This window comes from Phyllostomus hastatus, unplaced genomic scaffold (genome assembly GCF_019186645.2).
Source record: "Phyllostomus hastatus isolate PE091 unplaced genomic scaffold, TTU_PhHast_1.1 phas_scaffold_78, whole genome shotgun sequence".
In the NCBI taxonomy this organism is placed as follows: domain Eukaryota; kingdom Metazoa; phylum Chordata; class Mammalia; order Chiroptera; family Phyllostomidae; genus Phyllostomus; species Phyllostomus hastatus.
The window spans coordinates 78,017,645-78,040,445 of NW_025334041.1; the positions used below are offsets into that span (position 1 = coordinate 78,017,645).

At 36.3% G+C, this 22,801-nt stretch overlaps 1 protein-coding gene across 4 annotated transcripts in view; it reads right to left on the reverse strand.

Moving 5' to 3' along the window:
* CTNNA2 (catenin alpha 2) overlaps positions 1 to 22,801 on the reverse strand; it is a 1,104,880-nt gene that overhangs the window by 858,572 nt on the left and 223,507 nt on the right. The window lies entirely within an intron of this gene.

Sequence of the window (22,801 nt, forward strand, 5' to 3'; positions counted from 1 at the left end):
GCCCTTAGTATGCATTCTCTACTTCCTCCTTCCTCTGGAAGTATTACCTAGACCTATGGCCTACCAGTCAGAGACTTCACTTTCCAGCTTTGTCTGCTATTAGTGTAACCCTGTGATTAGGTTCTGTGAGTGGCAGTGATGTATGTCCTTGAGACTATAAGTTTTGTATTTTCCTGGCCACTGTACCTCTTACCATGGGCTGAGAGATGGTAAAAATGGAGTAGCCACCTTGGACCAATAAGTATAAGCCACATGCACAGGATGGCAGAACTGCCCACCAGACCTCCACTACTCATTCAACTCTGGCCTGTTATTACCTAAGAGAAAAATAAGCTACATTGTCTTGTTCAGGGCACTGTATTTTTGCATCTTCTTGTTATACAACCTAGCATATATATTAACTCTTTTGACATGAATGAAAAACTAACTGTAGAACAGACATTTAAGAAATTGAATCTTCAGGGAAGGGGTTTAAGGAGTGAGGGGACCTCATGAATGTAGTTTCATTAATATTAAACTGATTAAGATCCCTGTCCTTTCCCTTTGTATTTCCAGCGTTTAGCTCAGCATCTAAAATCTTGTAGGTGATTAATACAGATTGGTGAAAGGAGAGAAGGAAGAGAGAGAGAGAGAGAGAGAGAGAGAGAGAGAGAGGGAGGGAGGGAGGAGGATGGACAGAAGGAATAAAGGACAGACAAACGAATTCCAGGATTTCACACTGTAGCAGGTCTTCTCATCCACCAAACCCACCTCTGCCACCTCCCCCACCAAATAGTTAACTCATGAAAAAACTCATTATGCCACAAAACATGAAATTGTTACATCATGTAACCTAATTTTTACAAAGAGGTGATCATATTCATGTTTTTATATATAATTAATATACATAAAAAGGGCTCAAAGAGAATTCTCAGTTTAAAAATGCATTGTGTATCAACAGGTAAGATAATGATTCCAGAACACATGCCACTCCTGTATTCTAGGGTCCTACTATCTTAAAGAAATTCTGACTTTTCAGTGTACTGTTTCAATTTCAGTGTCACCTACAAGGAATAAGTTTGTGTAAAAGCATAAGTTTTAAAAATAAGTACAATCATGCACTCCTTGGTATTTACCCCAAGAGCCGAAAAGATATGTCCACATAAAAGCCTGCACAAGAATGTTTATAGCAGCTTTATTCATAATTGACAAAAATTAGAAGCAACCAACATATCCTTCTGTGGATGAATAGATAAAAACCTGGGGTCCATCCAGACAAGAGGATAATGTTCAGCATTATAAAAAAAGGAAAAATCAAGTGATGAAATGATATGAAAGAACCTTAAATGCATATTACAAAGTGAAAGAAGCCAATCTGAAAGGTTACATTCTGTATGATTGCAACTATATGACATTCTGGAAAGGGAAAAATTATAAAAAGATCAATGGTTTGAGGGATGCGGAGAAGGAGAGATGAACAGGCAGAGTGCAGAGGATTTTTAGGGATGTAAAATGTTCTGTGTGATATTATAATTATGGATACATATCATTACATTTCTGTCCAAGATCAGAGAATGCACAACGCCAAGAGTGAAACCTATAGACTTCAGCTGATTAGAATGTGTCAATGTACTTCATCCTTGGTAAAAAAAAATACACGCACACATACATATACCATATATATGGTGTGTACATATATTTGGTATATATGATATATGCATGTATGTATGTATATGTATGGTGTGTGTGTGTATATATATATATCCCATTCTGGCGAGCAATGCTAATAATGGGGGACAATATGCATGTGTGGGGGCAGAAAGTATATGAAAATCTCTATGCCTTTCCCTCAATTTTGTGGTACCTGAAACTGCTCTAACAGTGTCATAAACTATAAGTACAATACCCAAATGTTCCTGCCATGAGTCACCACATAACAGACAGTTTGATTTGAAAAAACAAAATATAAACAGTCTTGACTTTCAAGGACAAGTAGGTTGGGATTAGTCATTTCATGTGGTTGGAAGCCATTCAGCTCAGTCTGGATTCTAACTCAAGCTTTGCCATTAACATGTCACTTGGCAATTCTCTTACATGCTCTGCAATGTTTTCATCATCTAGAAACCTAATAATTGTATACTAGTTAGAAATACATTCCATTTTATTTCAAGTTAGAACTGAGTTTAAAATCAAAAGCTGATAATGACTAGCCATCAGAACTCGGGCTGATTACATAAGCTTTCTGAGGTTCACCACTCTCAACTATAAAATGAGGAAAACAGAAAACTGCTTAACTACCTGAGTGTAAAAAAGAGCAAAAAAATCTCGATAATCAGGCATGGAAAGAATAATGTTTAATGCTTCTTGTTCTCTTTGTTGATTTAAAACTTGATTGCTCATATTTTGAAATGCTAAATATTTATACTTGCCTTAGTAATATGAGGCAATTTTATAGCCATTGAATAAGCGTCACTGTGACCAGACAGGTGCTGATGACATGCCAGTCCAACTTAGTGCCTTGCTGTTGTTTGCTGCTCTGGCAAGCTTACAGAGATGATTACTTTCATTGTATGTCTCCTAAATACTTGACTGCCTGCATTTTTCTTTAAAAATGATCTACTTCAGTGCTTTTGATATCTTTCTTTTTCTGTTTTTTTCCCCTGTAGTTTAAAGGCCATTAACCAAATAACACATATATGGCTCAGTGTTAGGCACTAAAAGAAGAAAGTCATTTCCTCCAAAAGTATGAGAGGAACCTTTTCACCAGGTTTCTCAGCCTCAATGCTACTGCCATTTTGAGCTAGATTATTCTTTTCTATAAGAGCAGTCCTACACATTGGAAAATGTTCAGCAGCATCCCTGATACACTGCTGGGTACATGAAGAATAGATACCCCAAACTGTGACAACCAAAAATGCCTCCACTTATAGTCCCTACCTGCCCCCCAGAGGGAAAGCTGTCCATCATTCTAGATCTAGGTTGTCCAACAAGGTGACTATTTAAAAGTAAATGAAATAAAATAAAATAAAAATTTGACAAGTCTCTCAGTCATGCTAGTCAAATTTTAAGTACTCAGTGGCCTCATGGCTAAGTGGCTATCATATCAGACAGCACACATATAGAACATTTCCATCACTGCAGTAAGTTCTCGTAGACAGAACTGCTTAAAATCAAAGCATATGACAAAAAATAACAAAAGTAATAATAAAAAAGGAAAGAATAATAATGGCACCATGCCAGAATATTCTCCCTTATAAAACTATTAATTATCCAGAAGATCTGTTCAAAAAGGTCCTTGTGTAAAGTCTTCCTCAACTCATCCATTATAACAAGAGCTTCCAAGGGGCTTATTCCTCATAGCTCAAAATGTAACTAATGATTAAGGGCAACTACAAAACAAATACATACTGGATAGGCACAATGATTGAGTTGTGGTATTGGTTAATCTCCACTAATAGCTAAATTAGGAAGGATTCTAAAAAGAATCTTAACCAGGTATATAATCCAGAACTTTCTAGAGACTGATCTAGCTTGAGACCCTACTATTGAAACAATCACAAGATTAAAAAAAATAAAAATCAACTGAGTTGCAGAGGATTCTATTTCAGCAAAACCAGAAGTGGCCTGCAGAGCCATCTGGCTTTGAGTACTAATTTAGGCCTTTGAGCTTCTTGGCCAGCCGGCCCCTGGGAATTTATTGATTAAAGAACCCTCCTTGTTTCAAGATCCAGTGTATCCTCAACATGCTGAGACATCACCATGAAGCCACATTTAACAATCTAGAAGACCAGGACCAACCGAAGTCAAAATTTGTTATTTTTAATTTAAAGAAATTTTAAGAATAGTCACATAACCTACCACCAGCTTAGCAAAAGTCTGGCTACGGTGTGACTCTGTGTGTGTGTGTGTGTGTGTGTGTACAGGTTGGAGGGGGCACTTTTGTGGATATAAAGCGCCATATTTAACACATTTCTTGAAAACACCACTAACATTCTCTTTCAAACCTTAATCCCTAAAGTCGAGAAGCAACACTTTTTTTTACATTCGATAATTTTAGTAATGTGATGCTATTTGTGTTTTCCGGAAGTAATTCTGAATTTCTACTAGGTCCTGCTTTACGACAAGAAGGTTGGATAAGCTTTCATTAATGAATTCATTATAAAAGATACTTTCCTGTTAAATGCAACATGTATACTGGGCATTGTGTACACTGAAAATGTACACAAATAAGAACATTCTCAGAGTGATTATAATCTTATGAATGGCAGAAAGGTAAAAATTAAAAAGTATTCACGTAACATTAACATCAAACAGAATGGAATATACCCTGTTAGAGTTACAAAATTTTAAGGCTGTACAAAAAGAGAAAGATCACATCTCTGTGGAAATTCAGAAGCATTTCTAGTCCTTTAAACTACATGTTGAGGCTTAGATGAGATTTTGCCATATTCCTGTGAGGAGAGATGCTATTCCCACCTAAAGCCGACCTTTAATGTAGAAGGGATGGGTGTACATTCTGGAGAGCATGGTACACACTGGGATGCAGACAGAGATCTCAACAGACAGTCTGGGAGTTAAATAATAGCTTTAAGCATCCTCCCCCATCCCCTCCTGTCCCTCTCCTTTTTTTCCTCCTTCCCTCTCTCCCTCTCTTAAATAAAGAATCTTACCCAATGGGCATATGGAATTTGTATTTTAACAAGATCCCCAGGCAATCTTAAGGTACACTGCAACTTTAAAACCACCTACATAAAAGAATATTTGAACATATGAGGTCAGAGAATGTAGATAATTTGGATGGTTCTGGGAAAAAGTATGAGTGACTTACATATCTGAAAATGTTTTAATAAATAGAAGAGATACTCTTTCTTCTCTTGTAATTTTTAAAGAAAATGAGCATCATCCCAACCAATGGTCATCAAGTGTTTGTTAAACAGTGAACTAAGAACTTTAATTTCATCTTAACCACATTTAAAGACAAACTTAAAATGTCTTATTTGTTGAAAGATAATGAAAGAAATAGCTCTGATCCTTGATTTCCAATTCTCTTACCTACCCCCTACCATAACCTCCACTTATTCATACTGTTTCTAATATATACACCTATATATCACAGATACCACAGGAGGTCTTCCAAGCAAAACTACTGCGTGTCACCTTGGGTGTTGGTGCCCATCTCTTCCTAGCTTGGTGGATTGTACATAAACCTATTAAGCCCTCTGCTTAGACAGACTCTGTGGTCAGCTCATTCCCTTACCCCCTGGAATCACAGCCTGGTTTTATTCTATCTCAGGAAAAAGGAAGTTTAAAAATGCACTGGGAAGATACTAGTCTTAAAGTCTTAGGGAGGCGTGGTCTCAGTCATCACTTCTTTCTATATTTTTTATGGACCACTCTGTATTCTCAAAACCTGCTTATTCTGGCCTTCAGAGAACCAATAAGGTTTCATCTGAAGGGTCCTAATACTTATGAAAAATGTAAATTCTGTCTTTGTTTCTTAAAGATGAATAGTTTTTGTTTCTTAAAGACGCTTTATTATCAACTTTCATTTTAATGTTCAATTCATCAGATCTAAAGGCTGGAAGAAACTACCCAAAACCTCAGTAATTTAACACAATAAAAGTATATTTCTCTCTCTTGCCACAGCCCAATGATGGACAAGTGTGAGGTAGGGAAACCTGGTAATTTAAGAAGCCGGGCTTTTTGTTCTAAGACCTCAGAGACTCACACTGGATTCTCTTCCTCATTTAACAAGGAAGATAGAAGGTGGAGGATGGCATGGATGACATAGGGCTGGGACTGTAAATGGTATACGCTGTAACTTTCAATGTTCTATTGGCTACAGCCCAGTCACATGGCTTCAGCTGACTGCAGAGGAAGGTAGTAAATGTAGCTTACCTTTGTGCCAGGAGGAGGTCTGCCATCTGTGCCATCAGTATTGATAGCTGCTATTATGCATTATAAATTTAACTGTAAATTACTGTTTCATTAGTGATTTCATTATCACTTTAGTCTGTTGTATGTCATTTAAATAATGTTAGAGATGTATAATTTTTCAGCACTTTTGGCCTAAAAGTTTCAATAACTAGACTTCTGTGTGTGTGTGTGTGTGTGTGTGTGTGTGTGTGTCACTTCAAATATGACTCTCCACATACTTATTGCTAACACAACACAAAATATATTTTCAATGGTTGAATGAAACTTCATTAGTGATGTGCTGCCTGTAGCTCTGTTCTATTAAAATAACTGAAAACATGTAGCTAAGGCAAGTAAAATCAAATTACTGAGTTATCTTTAAATCTAGAAGGTAATATTTTTAATATGAAGCTTTGCTTATGTAGTAAAATGTAATTCATAAATTTTGCCAACCAATTTATTATAAATTGTTCAATTAATTCCTCTCTACCAGAGAGTAGGAATTGGGAGTCTAAGTTAAAATGTCCTTTAACCCCCCTATGCGAACCACCAGAACAGTCACCTGACTATGTAAGTGTGTGTCCTCCAGGATGCCACTGTTCCCTCTGCCTTGCCACATCTCACTATTCTTATTGCTGAAGAGGGCAGGGAGTGGGTAGACTGAGATGTTGCCTTCATATGAGTCCTAATGCATTCCAAGTACCTCACAGACAACAAAAGGGTTTAAAGTTAACTTATATTGATTTGATTACTTTTATTAAACAATAAAGAAAAATAATATCATATCTGAAAATCCATGTTCTAGCCCTGATCTCCTCTAATGGGTTGTGGAATCTGATACATCTATTGGGCAATTACTGGGAATCAGGTTTCTCCTCTTTAGAATACCAGGAAATGATGCAACCTGCAAGTTCTTTTTCAGATAAAAAATTATATAACTCTGTGATTGTAGATTTATTATAAAATAAGTGGATATTATTAGATCATATTAAGTTTGATGATGACTAGCACAAACATGGAAAAATGATGCAGCTATATACAGATGTTAGAAACCTACATAAAAATAGTATGTGGTTTAGTTCTTCTAATGCATACCCCACTTTTTACCTTGTAATGCCCTTTGAAATAAAAGAGAATGATGCCATGTAAACAGACAATATTGATAGTGAAGGTGAAAAAATATACAAATCATGAACACCAAAATAGTTGTTTTCTGGATAGAAAAGACAATGGAGGAAAAGCTGCACAGAAAGAGATTGGGGATCAAAGTGTGCAATAAATTCAAACCAATTTCTGCTGCGTGAAAGAAAAATATCACGATCTACACAAGATGAATATAAAGTTGAATTATTCAGCAAAACAAGCAAGAAACATAACAACATCAATCTTATTCTATACCTGGAAAAATTGGCTTGAGCTTTTACCATAGAGAAATGCAAGTTGAAGATTATATATAAAAAAAAACAGAACAAAAGTATGAGTGGCATGAGTTTGATTGAGAAGGAAAGAGAAAAGGGGGACAAATTATTTTCTAAATTACCAATCACTAGCTATCAAATAACAGGACTATTTTTAGGCATCTGAAAGATATAAAAACTGTCTAGAGTAAGACTCCAAATTACTGGCACAGGAGCATTTGGATTAAAATTCCAGTATCTAATAGCTAATCCTAGAAACAAACAAAACAGTTTGTTACAATTCTTGAAGGTATTTCTAAAACATCCGGCACTCCTGGAGCAGGAGGCACTCATTCAGAATTAAAATAAGCAATATAAAATTGCACAGATAGATGTATAAATAACTGATATCTAAACTACATTAAAACTGCATTTGAGATCATTATTAAGTTCATATAACTGCATGTTTCAGATTTATCTTTTCCTTGAAGGCTGAACGTGGAGGTAAAAAGAGCAGATTAGAAAGATACTCAATTAATTTAGCGATTTTATTCATTTTAATTGAGAGAAAATGTTATAAATGAAGTATAAATGTGAATTAAATTATGCTAATTCATAACCAGGTCCTGTCTCAAAGCTGAATGTAGGTCAATTATCTTCACACTGTTTCCTTTTCTTTTTTTAAATTTTTTATTGTTGTTCAATTTCAGTTGTCCAAAATTCAAAACAAAACTAATAAAAAAAGCACAAAATCTACTTATTGTCCTCAGGTTGGGACCTCTAAGTAGTGTAATCATCTGTTTTCTGATTCTGAAATAAACAAGTTAGGAGGCACCTCTGCAAGGGGTGCGTATTTTTAAAAAGTGTTTATATCTTGACATTTTTCCCCAATATCTTTTCTGGCATCTGTCTTACCTTCAAAATTGGAATGCAAGGTAGCTGTGTTCACCACTATCCCACTAAGTCATAACAAGTGTTAGACAAGTGCTGGAGAGGTTATGGAGAGAAATGAACCCTCATTCACTGCTGGCGGGGATGCAAAATCATAAAGCCACTATGGAAAACAGTATGGAGGCTCTTCAAAAAATTAATGGACATGCCTTATGACCCAGCAATCCCTATCATACTATATGAAATTGGTCAGACAGAAACAGTCAAGAACCATATAATTTTAATCATATGTTGGATATAAAACTAAAAGCAACAAATGAACAAACAAGAAAAACAAAGAAAGAACTTATAAGCACAAACCACAGTATGGTGGTTACCAGAGAGAGAGGAGGTGGGGGGTAGGAAAGGGTAGAGTGGGTCAAAGATATGGTGACAGAAGATTTGACTTTGGTGGGCACACAACGCAATGCACAGATCATGTATCACAGAATTGTACACTTCAAGCCTATGTAATAGTATCAATATCACCCCCAATACATTTACTTTAAAAAAGGGCCCTGGCTGGTGTTGCTCAGTGGATTGGATGCCGGCCTGCAAACCAAAGGGTTGCTGGTTCAATTCCCAGTCAGAGCATGTGCTTGGGTTGCAGGCCAGGGCCCCAGTAGGGGGCACTTGAAAGGCAACCACACATTGATGTTTCTCTTCCCTCTTTCCTTTCTTTCCTCTCTCTCTAACATTAAATTTTTTAAAAATTTAAGAATAAAAATAAAAATTTTAAAAAACAGAATAGAAGCTCCTCAGGGGCCTTACTATGCCTTGGTTGACTAATCAAAATTCAATAGACAATCAACAAAATGAAAAAGCATCTTACAGATAGAAAAAAATATTTGCAAATCATGTGTCTGGTAAGGGGTTGATATGAGAAATATACAAGGAACTCATAAAACTCAACAGCAAAGAAACAGATAATCCAATTTAAAAATAGGCATAGGACCTGCATAGACATTTTTCTAGAGGAGACTTACAAATGGCCAAAAAATATATGAAAACATACTCAACCTTAATAATCATCAGGGAAATGCAAATCAAAACAAAAGAGAGATATCATCTTGCACCTGTTAGGATGTCTATTATAAAAAATACAAGGGATAAAAACGAGATGTTGGCAAGGATGTGGAGGAAAATAAAAGTTGTCTACTGTTGATGTAAATGTAAATTGGTACATCCTCTATGGACAATAGCATGGAGTTTCCTCCAAAAATTAAAAATAGAGCTACCATATAATGCAGCAATTTACTTGTGGGTACTTATCCAAAGGATATGTAATCAATATTTTATAGAAATATGTGCTTTCCCATGTTCATTGCAGCATTATTCACAATAATCAAACATGAAAACAACTAAATGTCCATTGACCAATGAGTGGTTAAAGAAAATGCAGTATGTATGTATGTATGCATGTGTTTATTCCATTATAAAATTATATAATATATAATGTATGTATATATGTATATATACTATTCCATTATAAAAGTATATAATAGAATAGTATTCAGCCTTCACAAAGAAGAAAATCTTCACATTTGTGATATTAATAAACTTTGAGGGCACTAAGCTTTGTGAAGTAAGTCAGACAGGAAGACAAATACTGTACAATCTCACTGATATGTGAATTCTAAAAAAGCTGAACTCATAAGGTTAGAGAATATACTGTGGTTGCCAGAAGCTAGGGAGGGGGAGATGAGGAAATGCTGGTCTGAGGAGACAACTCCCAGGTATAAGGTAAGATATAAGGGAGTGTAATGTGCAGCATAGTGACCATAGTTAACCATCATGTATTGTACATTTGAAAGTTTCTAACAAAGCAGATCTTAAATGTTCTGACAATAACACCAACAATAAAATAATAATGATGTGAGGTAAAGAATGAGTTAACTAATCTTATTTTGATAAACATTTTGCAATATATATGTGCATCAAATCTTCACATCACATACCTTAAACTTATACAATGTAATATGTCAGTTTTATGTCAACAAAGCTGAAGAAGTTTGAAAAGCCCAACCCATAGTTGAGCATATTTAGTCTTAATTCTCTTCCTCTTTCTTTTCCAGAAAACAGGACAAAAATATACACTTTAAAGAGAGTTAAAGAACATTTCATTTGAAGATTTTGTTTCTTGTATGAAAAGTCAGAGCAGAGATCACGAAGACCCGCTCAACGAAACACGGCTTAAGTAATGGTGACACCATTCTGTTTGCTTCTCTTGAGGAAAACAAACAAAAACCAGCAGAGCTCACGGGAGATTCTTGTACCAAGAAGAGCAACCACTTGCAATTTGGAGCTTTTAGAATGGAAAGGAGACACAATTATAGTCACAATTATAATAGTCACAATTATATTTTAAATGTTGCATTTTAATTTTATTAGGTAATATAGATGACTGCTACTGTTAAAATGGAAGCCCATAGAGAACTAGGTCAATATTTTCAGTTGTGACATTTAAAAAATTACCAAAGCAGTAAGTTCATAGAGCCTGCAATATGATATAAACCAATTAGTTTTTCTTTTCTGCTTATACTAAAAGATTATGTTGTAATGTGTGTAAATATTTAATATTTTTGAACTTTCATCCCTTAAATGCTCCCATGTGAATCTGCATCAGTGAACAATACTATATTATAAGAAGCAACAAACTGAAGCCCATTCATGTACAGTGCTCATTTTAAGGGCTTTTCAAAAGGCAATGTTATTAAATAGTTTTATGGTTTTAAAAAAGCAATCATCCTTGAGCTCAAATTTTATTCCATCCATGAAAGCACAAATAGTACAAAGAGAACCTGAAACTAATAGGATATTTTATGCCAATTATACCTCAATTAAAAAAAAGAGAGGGTACAAAGAGCAATGACAAATACTGAAAATACTTTATTTCAACAATATACATCGACTTACATATCACTAATTATTTTCATTTAATTTTTAACTGTATTTTCTCATTACCATTTAACCCTCTTTCCCCCTGTAATCACCACACTGTTGTCCATGTCCATGAGCCCTTTTTCCTTTTTGCTGGATCCCTCCACCCCCAACTGCCCTCTCATGCTGACAGCTGTATTCTGCCCTCTATTTATGAGTCTGTCTCTATTTTGCTTGTAAATTCAGCTTGTTCATTAGATTAACACTAGCTTGGCTTAACAGCACCAACAAATCTGAGTTGTTCTCTGATTGTTAGAAGTATGTTTTAAAAGTATAACTTCAAGTAAATCCTACCATTTATTAAATCTTTATGATCATCTGCATTGAAATGATAATATGAACAAAGACATGGATTTAACCAAAACCAAGAAGAAATCTAAATATTTGCTTAAAAACATATAGCTTTCCAGCTTCTTTTCTAGTTTCACAAAGGAAACATTTTCTTTAAAAGCAATTGAATATTCACATATTTAACCTGAAAAAAGTATTCATATCTTCTTAAATTCTTTCATTCTGGCATTTATCTAATTCTTAAAATTTTATGGATTAGATGGGACTGGTATTATTACTTGACAAACAAGAATTGTGACACAAAATGTCTGGTTTGCATCAAATCATACAAGTGCCTTTGTCAGAACTGAACCTCTGTTGTCCTCAAGAAGTACACATGGAAATCCTCTTTGGTACCTATACCACAGCCTTTATTTGGTATATTAAGGGTCTTTCAAGAGAAATTCAGCACCAAACACACACACACACACACATACACACACTCTCTCTCTCATCTACATATATAATTGTTGCACATTCATAAAGAATCATTTGTCAACTATTATCCATTGTGATGGTTAGTTTAATGTATCAACCTGGCCATGCCACACGATCCAGTGATTCAATCAAGCACAAATATAGGTGTTGCTGTCAAGGCCTTTGTAGAGATGGTTAAAATCTGTAACAGCTGTTTTTAAGCACAGGAGAGTACCATTAATAATATGGTGGGCCTTACCCAATCAGGTGAAAGACCTTAATAGCAAAAACTGAGAATTACCAGAGGAGAAAAAGAAACCCTGCCTTACGACTGCCGTACTGACCCTGTTTGAGTTCCCAGCCCACCTGTGTGCCCCATTTCTTAGCCCCACCATCTCGTGAACAATTCGTAAAATAAATATCTTAATATCTACGTGCATCTCCTAGTGGTTCTGTTTCCTTGGAGAACCTTAACTGACATACTGTACCTATCTTCTCTTTTAGTTGACTTAGAAGTAAAAAAAAAGAGACAGAGAATATAGTTCCTACTTTGTTCTTTATGGAGGGGTTAAGAAAGGCCTCTTTGAACAAGTGTTTTAAATGAGCAGTTATATAATGCTTACTATGTATCAGTCACTGATTTAAGTACCTGGCCTATGTTAACAACTACCCCATGTAATAGATACTACTATCATTCCCACTGTCCAGACGATGAAACTGGGGCCTATGGGAAATTAAGTAATTCACCTAACATCACAGTTAGTAAATGCTGGGGGCAGGTTTCAAATGCAGGTTGTTTCCTTCCATAACCTGGATATATTTTTAATATGTATATTTTTATTGATTTTAGAGAGAGAGAATCATCAATTTGTTGTTCCACTCACCCCATTCATTGGTTGATCCTTTTATATGCCCTGACCGGGGACTGAACCCATAATCTTGAGTTGCAGTGGGATGAAGCTCTAACCAACAGAGCTATCTGGCCAGGGCCATAACCTGTGCTCTTAATGATTGTGTTATACTGCCTTAAAAAATGAATGGATTTAGGATATATTTTGGGGCTATCCTGTTAAAATTACAACGTGGCTTTGAATGTGAGGAATCAGAAAAAAGGAATAATGAGTAACTCTCATGACCTAAGCAACCATCTTAGTCCCATTTCTAAATGAGGAAAAAAATGAGGGAAGGTTTCAAAGGTTACATGGAATTATCTACAACTAAGGTCCAGAAGTTAAAATTTTGGCATTTTTGGCATATAGAATGAGATGATTGATAGAGAAGAAATAAAGCCTAGGCCTGAGCCTGGGACATTCAAATAGTCAGAATTTTAAGATGTGGGACCAGAAAGAGGTAAGAGAAAAAGGTAGTATTGCTGAAGTGAAAAGAGGTGAGAAAAGAGGATGGCTCAGGGTGGTTGTCAACTCCATGTGATGCTATTGAGACACTGAGCAAGGATGCAGAGGTAGACATGGCCAGATGTGCCCAACAGCCGAACCCAATGGCTCTGACCACAGCAGGTTCCACGGCGTGGTCAACTGAGAGCCAGAAGAGTGTGGAGGGAAAAAAGGGCTACTCATATGTAGGAAATTTAATTTTTTAACTCCAGAAAACAGATTTGTGATAGAGCAAGTATAGCAAAATATTATGGCAAATTTAGGCGGTGGTTTTGCAGATACAGGAATTCCCTGTAAAATTATTTTAACTTTGCCATCTGTTTTAATATTTTCCTAATAAATGATGTGAAAATGGATAAGAACTATGGACAGCCACATTCAGGACTGTGGTTCCCTGGACCAGGCTGGGCAGTGGAAGCAAGAAGAGAAGTAAATACTGACACTGAGGAGGAAGCAGGAAGCTTCCACTCATTGCAAAATGTTTTATTTATTAAGCAGAGGGGGCTGCATTCTGGTTTTCTTATTACTGGTGTAATTCTGGATATATTATACTGCACAATAAAAATAAAAGTGATTGTGGAGTAAGAAAATTGAATAAGTGAGTATGGATTATTCCTCAAAAAATTCTATATTAAAAAAACAAAAAAATGAGGCAGTCATTGGAGGGAGTTTGCAATTAGGAAGTTTTTTGTTTTTTTTTTGGTCTTAACATACACATTTGTCGTTGTTTGGACTGTTCCAATAGAAAGGAAGAAACAGATATTTCCAGAGTGGGATGATCACTCAAGTGCAGTTGGTCATCCAAAAGGGGACAGAGGAAGGGACCATGAACTCCAGTGGAGGGACTAGCCTTTGGGAGACGAAGTGGCTTGCTCTTTCTTTCTTCTCTTTCTTTCTCTTTCTTCTTCTTTCTTTCTTCCTCCCTTCCTTCCTTTTCTTCCTTTCTTTCTCTCTCTCTTTTTCTTTCTTTCTTTTTTTGTGATCCATGGGAACATGAGAATAGATATACAGTATTAGGCACTGACTCGGTTTAAAAAGAAGTCATTCATCTCCTGCCTTTCCTGTCTCATTTCCTTTCTATTTTAACTGAAAATCTGTTTTCAGCTTGAGATGGGTATAATATCTGCTCAGCCTTGAAATGCTGGGGTGGCATCTCCACGATTGATCATAAGATCTGATTCTTCCATTGCCTATAAGTCACTCTAGAGTGCTGGTCTTCTGTGACCTTAAGTAAGCATGCCCTTAATAAGATTCAACTTGGTTTTAGATGCTTTTTGTCTTGCCCCATTTATTTGGTTTTCCAAAGTAGAATCCCATCTAGAAGCATGCTCCCCCCGTCTCAGTTTCTGCGGGACCCCTGCTAATGAAGACCAATTTGGGCTGCCTCAAATTGCCAGCATGTATCATAATTAGGGATGCATCCGCAAATCAGCTTCTTAGACAATCTTATCCTGTTGTTACTCAATATGTTCATGTCAAATGCATTTTTGATTGAATTACAGACTTAGCTATTAGAGAGGAAATGCTTGGTGACCAGGTTTCTTTATCTTTTTGTGGGAATGTAGACTATTTCCTCTCATGCATGGCTGGGGTCAGATGTTCAGTCTAAGGAATTTCCCTTCAAACAAATTGGATTTCAAATGAAATGTAGGTAATTTAGTGGTTTACCTGAAAGATAATATATTGTGATAACAAAGGTCATAAAACTTTACATTTACAACTGGTCTGTTAGAAAGCATAAGAGCCCAGTTGTAGCAAATACAGCAACAATGATAACAATAAAAGCAATGGCCCCCAGGTTTTAGAGCCTGCCCCATGCTAGGGCTGATGGCAAAGGCTCTAAAGCATCAGATCATTTGCTCTACACAACAGTCTCTAAATTCTGCGCGTGACCACCCCCACTTAACTCAGGCAAACACTCATGCAGAGGGAGTAAGTAGCCTGCCTAAGACACACAGCACATGCGGCATAACAACTGCAAAGTTGGGCTTTAAACCGGGTCTGCTGCCACCCCACTCTGCCCCTCCTGTCCCCTTGCCTGCCCTGGGTGGATAAGCACTCAGAGCATGCCTGGGCACTAATGTGTATATGCATTAGCCATGTTCCTGCTCCTCTATACATAGTCTCTGACCTTGCCTTCTTTCTTTTTCACCTTGGATTTCTATTTTCTTTCTTACTGTGTTTTGTATTATCCTTGAAAGCCTCTTTACATCTTTTCTGTGAAAGGAAAGAATAGTTTCACTTAGGCTGACAAGTTTGGACCTCAGTAAAATGCATTGAAGGAAACAGTCCTGAATTGGCAATCTAGATCTCTCATTTGATATATACAGAGGTATGATTTACCACTCTTTGTAAGGCAGTGTAAGGATAAGAATATTTCAGCCTCCATGTGGTGTTTGTTCTTGCCATTTCTGCTAAGCACATCAGCAGAAAGTGTTTTTTTATTATTATTGCACACTTCAATTAACAATGTATTAATACTGGATCATTAATTGTGACAAATGTGCATCAGTGATGTTAGGTATTAGTAATAGGATGAACTGAGTATATGGGAACTTTCCATACTATCTGAAAATCTAAAATTATTCTAAAATAAAAAGTTTATTTTAAAAAATTAAACAGGGTTAGGTAATTTTGTGTCAATTGAGTTTTCAATTCAATGGAGTAAATACCTAGATAGAAGTTAACTGGATTAGTTCTATGTAAAAAAAAAAAAAACGTCAAACCATCTTTCAAAATAGATGCATCATTTTGTGTCTGAATGAATGAAAATATCTGTCATTCCACATCCTTGCTAATGTCCACTGTTGTCAATTTGGGAAATTTTATTGATTCTAGGAGTCATACAGTGAAATCTCGTTGTTGCTTTAATTTGCATTTCCCTAATGACAAATGATGTTGAATTTTTTTCATATAATTATTTGCCATCTGTACATCTTCTTGGATAACAGGTATGTTCAGGTCTTCATACATTTTTTAATTGTTCCTTTTCTTATTGTTGATTTTTAGGAGTTCTTTATGACAAGAAATTTATAAAATATGTAACTTCAAAACATTTTCTCCCAACCTATGGCTTGTCTTCATTGTCTTTCACAGAAGAAATTTTTTAAATTTTAATATTAGGCTCTACATGAATTGATTCTTTCATGCATCAAGGTTTTGGTCATCCCATTTTTAAATCATACTTCTCTTAGTCTGATATCACTCTGCTTAATTTTTTACTTATTAATTGCCTGTTTCAACTCAGAGTGCAATAGTCCTATAGTCAGAGATTATCTGTTTTTCTTTATTCTACATTCCCAGCACCCAAAATAATGCCTGTGCATAGTAAGTACTAAATAGCTGTTGTTGAATTAGTCAATTCATGCACATGAACATTGTTCAGCATCAATAATGTTTATAAAATACGGATAATAATACTTCAAATGACTAACAGAATGATGTTGAGACAATATGAAAAACGTCTTATGAAGGAAGTGGCAACCAATAAATGGGGGCTGTTGTTATTCTTGTGAAAGATTATGGCATTTTCAAAAGCCAAGGGCTTCAGAGAGAGGGGTAAAAGAATAGAATCTGCCATCATCTCCTGATATGTTGCAACAAGGGCCACACAAAGAACTCCAGGTTGACACAGAGCAGTGATTTTCAGATTTTTAACCACTGTACTACAAATATTTTTAAAAACATGCAATAACTGACTATTTAGTCAGGGGCACTGACCTCTTTTCCCTTAGATTGTTAAATAAAAAAATGAACAGCCAACATGATGATGGCCATCTGGTGTGCATGAATCAAAACTATACCTGTTTTTTGTCAGATAAGAAAAAAATATGTTTGGTGTATCAAAGAATTTTAATAATGAGATTGTATGTGCCATGTGATGCAGAAGGTTAAAAATCACTGACAAAGGTTATTCGTGAGCCCTCAACTGGGCTTTCAAACTTTGCCATACAAATTTATTTTATTTAGTCAAATATGCAACAGTTAAAAGTACTACCAATGTTAAAATCATTTTCAATGAAAAAAAGACTAACTAATGATGATATGTATAAAGGTATAATGAACTTAGACTCAGTGATTTTCAATCTTTGAAAACATTAGGATGCATTTGGGGTACTATTCAGAAAAAGAGATTTGTTCTAGTGTTATCTTGCCATACTGAATCTAGGTTTGGGCTAAGCCAGATATTTTAATTTGATAGATATTTCCCATCCTCACCCAGGTGTTTTTGAACCAGGTGGTTTGTGAACTTCTCTAAGAAACACTTGGAAAGGAAGCCTTGATGTGGAGGGAAAGGATCAACCATGGGAAGAGCAGTGAGCAGCAGTGTACGGACACAGCAGGGCTTCGGATCCCCAGCTCAGCTGCACTCCGAGACACTTGCCAGTGAGACTTTAAGGTCTGCCCTTGGTTGAACTGATAAATGTGTACTTTATGATATTACTTGAAAAAATATTATTTAAAAAACTAATGGATCTAGACTTAGCAAAGTCCAAGCTCAAAAAGGGGAGATCATAGAGAGAAGTGAGTTCTCTTTCCCTCTGTAGCATAGGATCTGCCTCTCAAATGCTCATTTTCTGTCACAGAATTCTTTACTTCCCTGAAGCTGATCCCTGTCAGTACAGACCTGCTCACCTAGCCTCCAACCACAGGGGAATGAAATCTCACCCCATGACCAATAGGACTCCACCTCAAAACCTAGTACCACCCATACAAGGGTAGTCAGCAGCATAGCACAGAAGAGGAAGTCCAATATCTCTAGGGCACGCAAGCATTCAGTATGCAAAGCGTAGAGGCACAAAGTAAGGAATAGTTGAGAAAAAGGACAAGTGGGGGGAGTGGGATGACCTGTGCCACCAGGTCATCAGGAAGCACAGGCTACTCTCTCTTCAGAAATGTGAAAACACCTTTCTCTCTCCCTGTACTATTCATTCTCAGTCTTATTCTGTCTCGGCTTACTGGTCCTCTGTTACTCAATAAATATTGTCTGGGGAAACAAACAACAATAGTGGAACTAGTTGATGCCACTATATCAGTCCACATTTGAGATTGTGTTAAAACAAAGAAAAGCCTAAATAGGCAGTGGATGGTTTGACTATATCTTTGATTGAGGAAATGACTCTGTCAGGGAGCTACCTCTTTTATCTATACTTTCTTGTCACTTAGCTTCATGAGATCCCTCTGAAAATTGGGTTAAGCCATTGTACCTCTCTGTCTACACGTCATGGTAGCTGAGCCATGTCTTAATTGTGTTGATGAAACATGATCACAATTAAACAATTATACACTATGTACCAGACAGAGAGTGGACAATCAGAGAAGGTTGGTGGCTGAAAACAGGAAACCCAAGCAAGTGTCTCATGGCTTAAGAAAGAGGGTGTGGGAACATAAAAATGAAATGGCTTACAATCAAAAGCTGTTACACCATTGAATGGACCTACTAATTGATAAACATGAACAGCAGTGCCTATCTTTCAAAGGACAGCTTTTGGATCTACTTTAAATCTAAGAAGATTCACCAAGACAATATGTGAGCATCCCATTGCTAGCAGATGCAACTACATGCCAGATAAACAAATTAAATAAAAAATTCTTAGACAGTAAGGCCTGTTATAAATTGGTCTTTTTAGCTGCACCCAAGGAAGGCATAACAGTTCATTGTATTCAATAAATAAAATGCCTTAGAAACATATGAGAGAACAACACAGATGCCAATGACAGATACATATATTTTAAAAAATCTGCAATAGTGGTCAAATATTAGATATCCATGGTCCATTAAAACTACCTCCTCTTTACATTCAAAACAACTGAGATAATTCCATCCAATCTGCTGTGGTTCTCATGTTTTATATAAACCCATTTTTGGATAATTTCTCCTCCCTACTCCCTACCAGTTTTCTAGATAAAGAAATGTCACACCTCATAAAATGTATTACCTCATGCCGCCAACCTGACTTTATCCCTTGGTTTCTACAATTGCTCTCTCTGCTGGCTCCCTCCATTGATCTATGCTCTGACAGCTCTGACTAGAGTCAAACAAAATAAGTAAGCAAGCAAACAATTGTGTTCTTTACTTGTCCTTAATGTTTTTCCTATTACTCTTCTATGTCTCTCTTTCCATCTGTGACAATCTTCTGAATCATGCATTAAGTATTCACTATGCACCAGGCATTGAGCCAAGCTTCAGGAATACACAAAATAATTATAACACATGGTTTCTTATTAGAGTCCCAAATATCTGTAGGAGCAAAGTGAAATATTTGCAGGAGATAATTCAGCGATGACCCAAGAAGGGTACGGTTTCCCTTTCCTGTATGTATCCTTTACTTCACCAGCCATTCTGTTCTTGCAGCATCTTTTCCTTCTTTATATTTAGCTATGGTCCCTGTAGCTTCCTGAAAATGCACATTTTAAATATAATTAATGACAACTCCTTAGCAAAATCCAAGGCATTTTCTTATTGTTCATCCTCCATGATCTCTGAAGAATTTGACATAATTGCAACAACACTCTGGCATCTGCACTGATCACTGTCTCATTTGCAACATATTTCCCTGAATTTCAAGACTCTGTACTCTTGGCTCTCTGGTCACATTTCGAGGTATGCCTTCCAGATATAATTTATTTCTGTTCCACCTTCCCATCTCTTTGGATTTTCTTCCAAAAATTATACCTATATCCCTCTATTCTTCCCTATCTCTTTACTGCAAATACTCAAAGAAAGCTCTGTCTCTGAAAGCTTCATTTATCAACTCCAGGGAATTCCACATTCCTCTGATTCCCCAAAGTTCCATTTCCATAGCTTTAACCATCTGCTAGGCAGTTCCCCTCATTCATCAATGTTTAAAATCAAATTGGTTCTCTCTGTTCATCCCTGTCACTTCTTAAGATGTACCAATTAAGTTGTCCTGGGCCAAAAACTTAGAATAAATGTTTGCTCCTCTCTTTCCTTCAACAAGTGGCAACTTGTTTATTCATTTTTTGCAATGCCTCTAACATTTAGTTTCTTATTTCTGTTCCCTTTGCCACTACCCCAATCCTAGACTTTCAAAGTATTGTGTTTTTTTTTCTTGCAATATTATAGTTACACCCAAACAATATCTGAGTCTAGCCTTTTTCTGAGTTAGCCAGCTTTTCATGAAGTTGTCAAATTAATCTTTCTAAAATATCACTTCAGTGGACAGAAACCAACAACTTAACTAATGTTTTGCTCTCTCCCTTCCTGTCTAAAAGCAATGAAAAAATGTCCTTGGGTAAGGATTAAAAAAATCTGAAAATGAAGATGGGCAATATTAAAACATGTGTCATCTACTCATGCTGAATTTTTTAAAGTGGCACTACTTTTGATCATTTGATTTAAAAAAGTGAAAACAATTCAATAACAAAAGACCACTTCTAATAGATTAGTTTCTACACTACATATTATTTAATAAATAAGAATATAAGGATGCTAAAGCCACTTTAAAGGAGAAAATTGTTTCTAAATGTGAGTTTTTCCATAATTGCTGAATATCACCTTACATACTAGAATGAAAAATTCTAATAGAAGGAAAAACAGTTTTTTAAATTTTCCCATAACAAAATACTCCTGTCTTACTACTCATTTGTTCCTCTCACATTCCATTCTCTCCCCATCTCTGTGAATATCAAGCCATGCTCTTGTTTGTTAATAAAACCTGGGTAATGGCCACACAGGAAAACTGGGCAAAGCCAGACAGTGCAAGGAACATCACGCAGTAATGAGCCGGGAAGGGGAAGAAGGCAGATAAGAGAACCAGTGGGCACAGGATTGGAAGGAGAGCCTGAGGGTGGTCGTCGGGGCAGAGAGGCACCTTGCTCACAGGACAGGCCACTGAGGGTATGGGAGACATTGATGAGTGACAGAAACAGGAGGTAGGACTTTTGCAGGAAAATGTTTGTCATTTTGTATAATATAGTAATGTCTCCTTGAACTAGACACTGTTCAGAGAAAGAGACAGGTGGCAGTGTGTGTTACACAGGTGACACAGAGGTACCATTTATGATGCATAATTTTTCTGTAACAAGAAATGAATACAAACAATATAGGGGGAGTTTAAAATATTCTCTAGAAAGAGTCACCATGGTAAGCTGCCTTAAATTAGCATCTGTAAAAGTTTTTGCTCTAATACTACTAGGACAGTCTAGCCAAAAATTGTCAAAAACACCATTTTGTATAAGTGTCAAGAAAACAAAAATATTAATTTCTACAAAAAGTATCAAACTACCTTCCTGCAAGAAAAAATAAGGGAAAGATGAGGTTGTTGAAGAAACTAAAAGGTGTTGAAGAAAACACATCACTGTAAATTATAAATTCTTTGAGGAAGTAGACTGGGGACCAGTAGGTCAGACCCTCTCCACTGGGAACAGCCCACTCTTGAGTATGGTGATGGTTTCATGGTACACGCATTTGTCAAAACTTATCAGATTGCATGCTTTAAATGTGTGCAATTAATTACATCAGCCAACCTAAAAAAAAAAAAAAGAAAGAAAAGAAGGAAGGAAAAGAAATTATCCAGGCTACAGATGCATGAAAACAAACAAATGTCCATCTGTAGTTCAGAAGGAACACCAGTTTTCTTTCTTTTTTTTTTAAAGATTTTATTTATTTATTTTTAGAGAGGGAAGGGAGGGAGATAGAGAGAGAGAGAAACATCAATGTGCGGTTGCTGGGGGTTATAGCCTGCAACCCAGGCATGTACCCTGGCTGGGAATCGAACCTGTGACACTTTGGTTCACAGTCCGAGCTCAATCCACTGAGCTATGCCAGCCAGGGCTGGAACACCAGTTTTCAATAACACTTAAAAACTTGTAAGGTTACACATCACTAAAATATATATAGAAATATACTCCATCCACATTGAATAAAATATGTGTTAGCATTACAAATTAAAGTAACATTTATGTTAGAGTAATGAAAGGAAGTGACCTGGCAGGGGGATAAGGTGGCTGTGTGCAGAAGGTGGTGGTTGTGGCAGAAGGAGGGTTGCTCTTTCCCAGGTCTGAATATCCAGTTGTGCATTTTTGAGTTGGCAGGTTTATAAGAAGAAAGAAAAGAGAAATTTCTTTCATCTATACCTTTATTCACTCTCAACAAATGTTTATTGAAATTTTATGAGTATTAAACATTGCAAATCAATGATCAGTGAAAGACACATGGTATGGTCTATGTTTTTATTGATTTATACTTTGGCAAGAAAGAAAGTTATCATTCCAGTCAGCCCACAAATATTAAACAATCCTGTGCAGTGACAAGGAAAAGGGCCATCGCAGGAAGGGTTTCCCTGGGAAGGTGTACCTTCAGCTGGGATATGCAGAGGGAGACATCCCTAACTGTGTGAGAGGAAACAGCATGCACAAAGGCCCTGAGGCCGCTAAAATATTTTTTAAATAACTGAAATAGGAATTCATCCATTTCAGAGATATTTAGGAGTTAAAATCTATGGGAGTATATAATAGATTATATCTGGAAGAAGA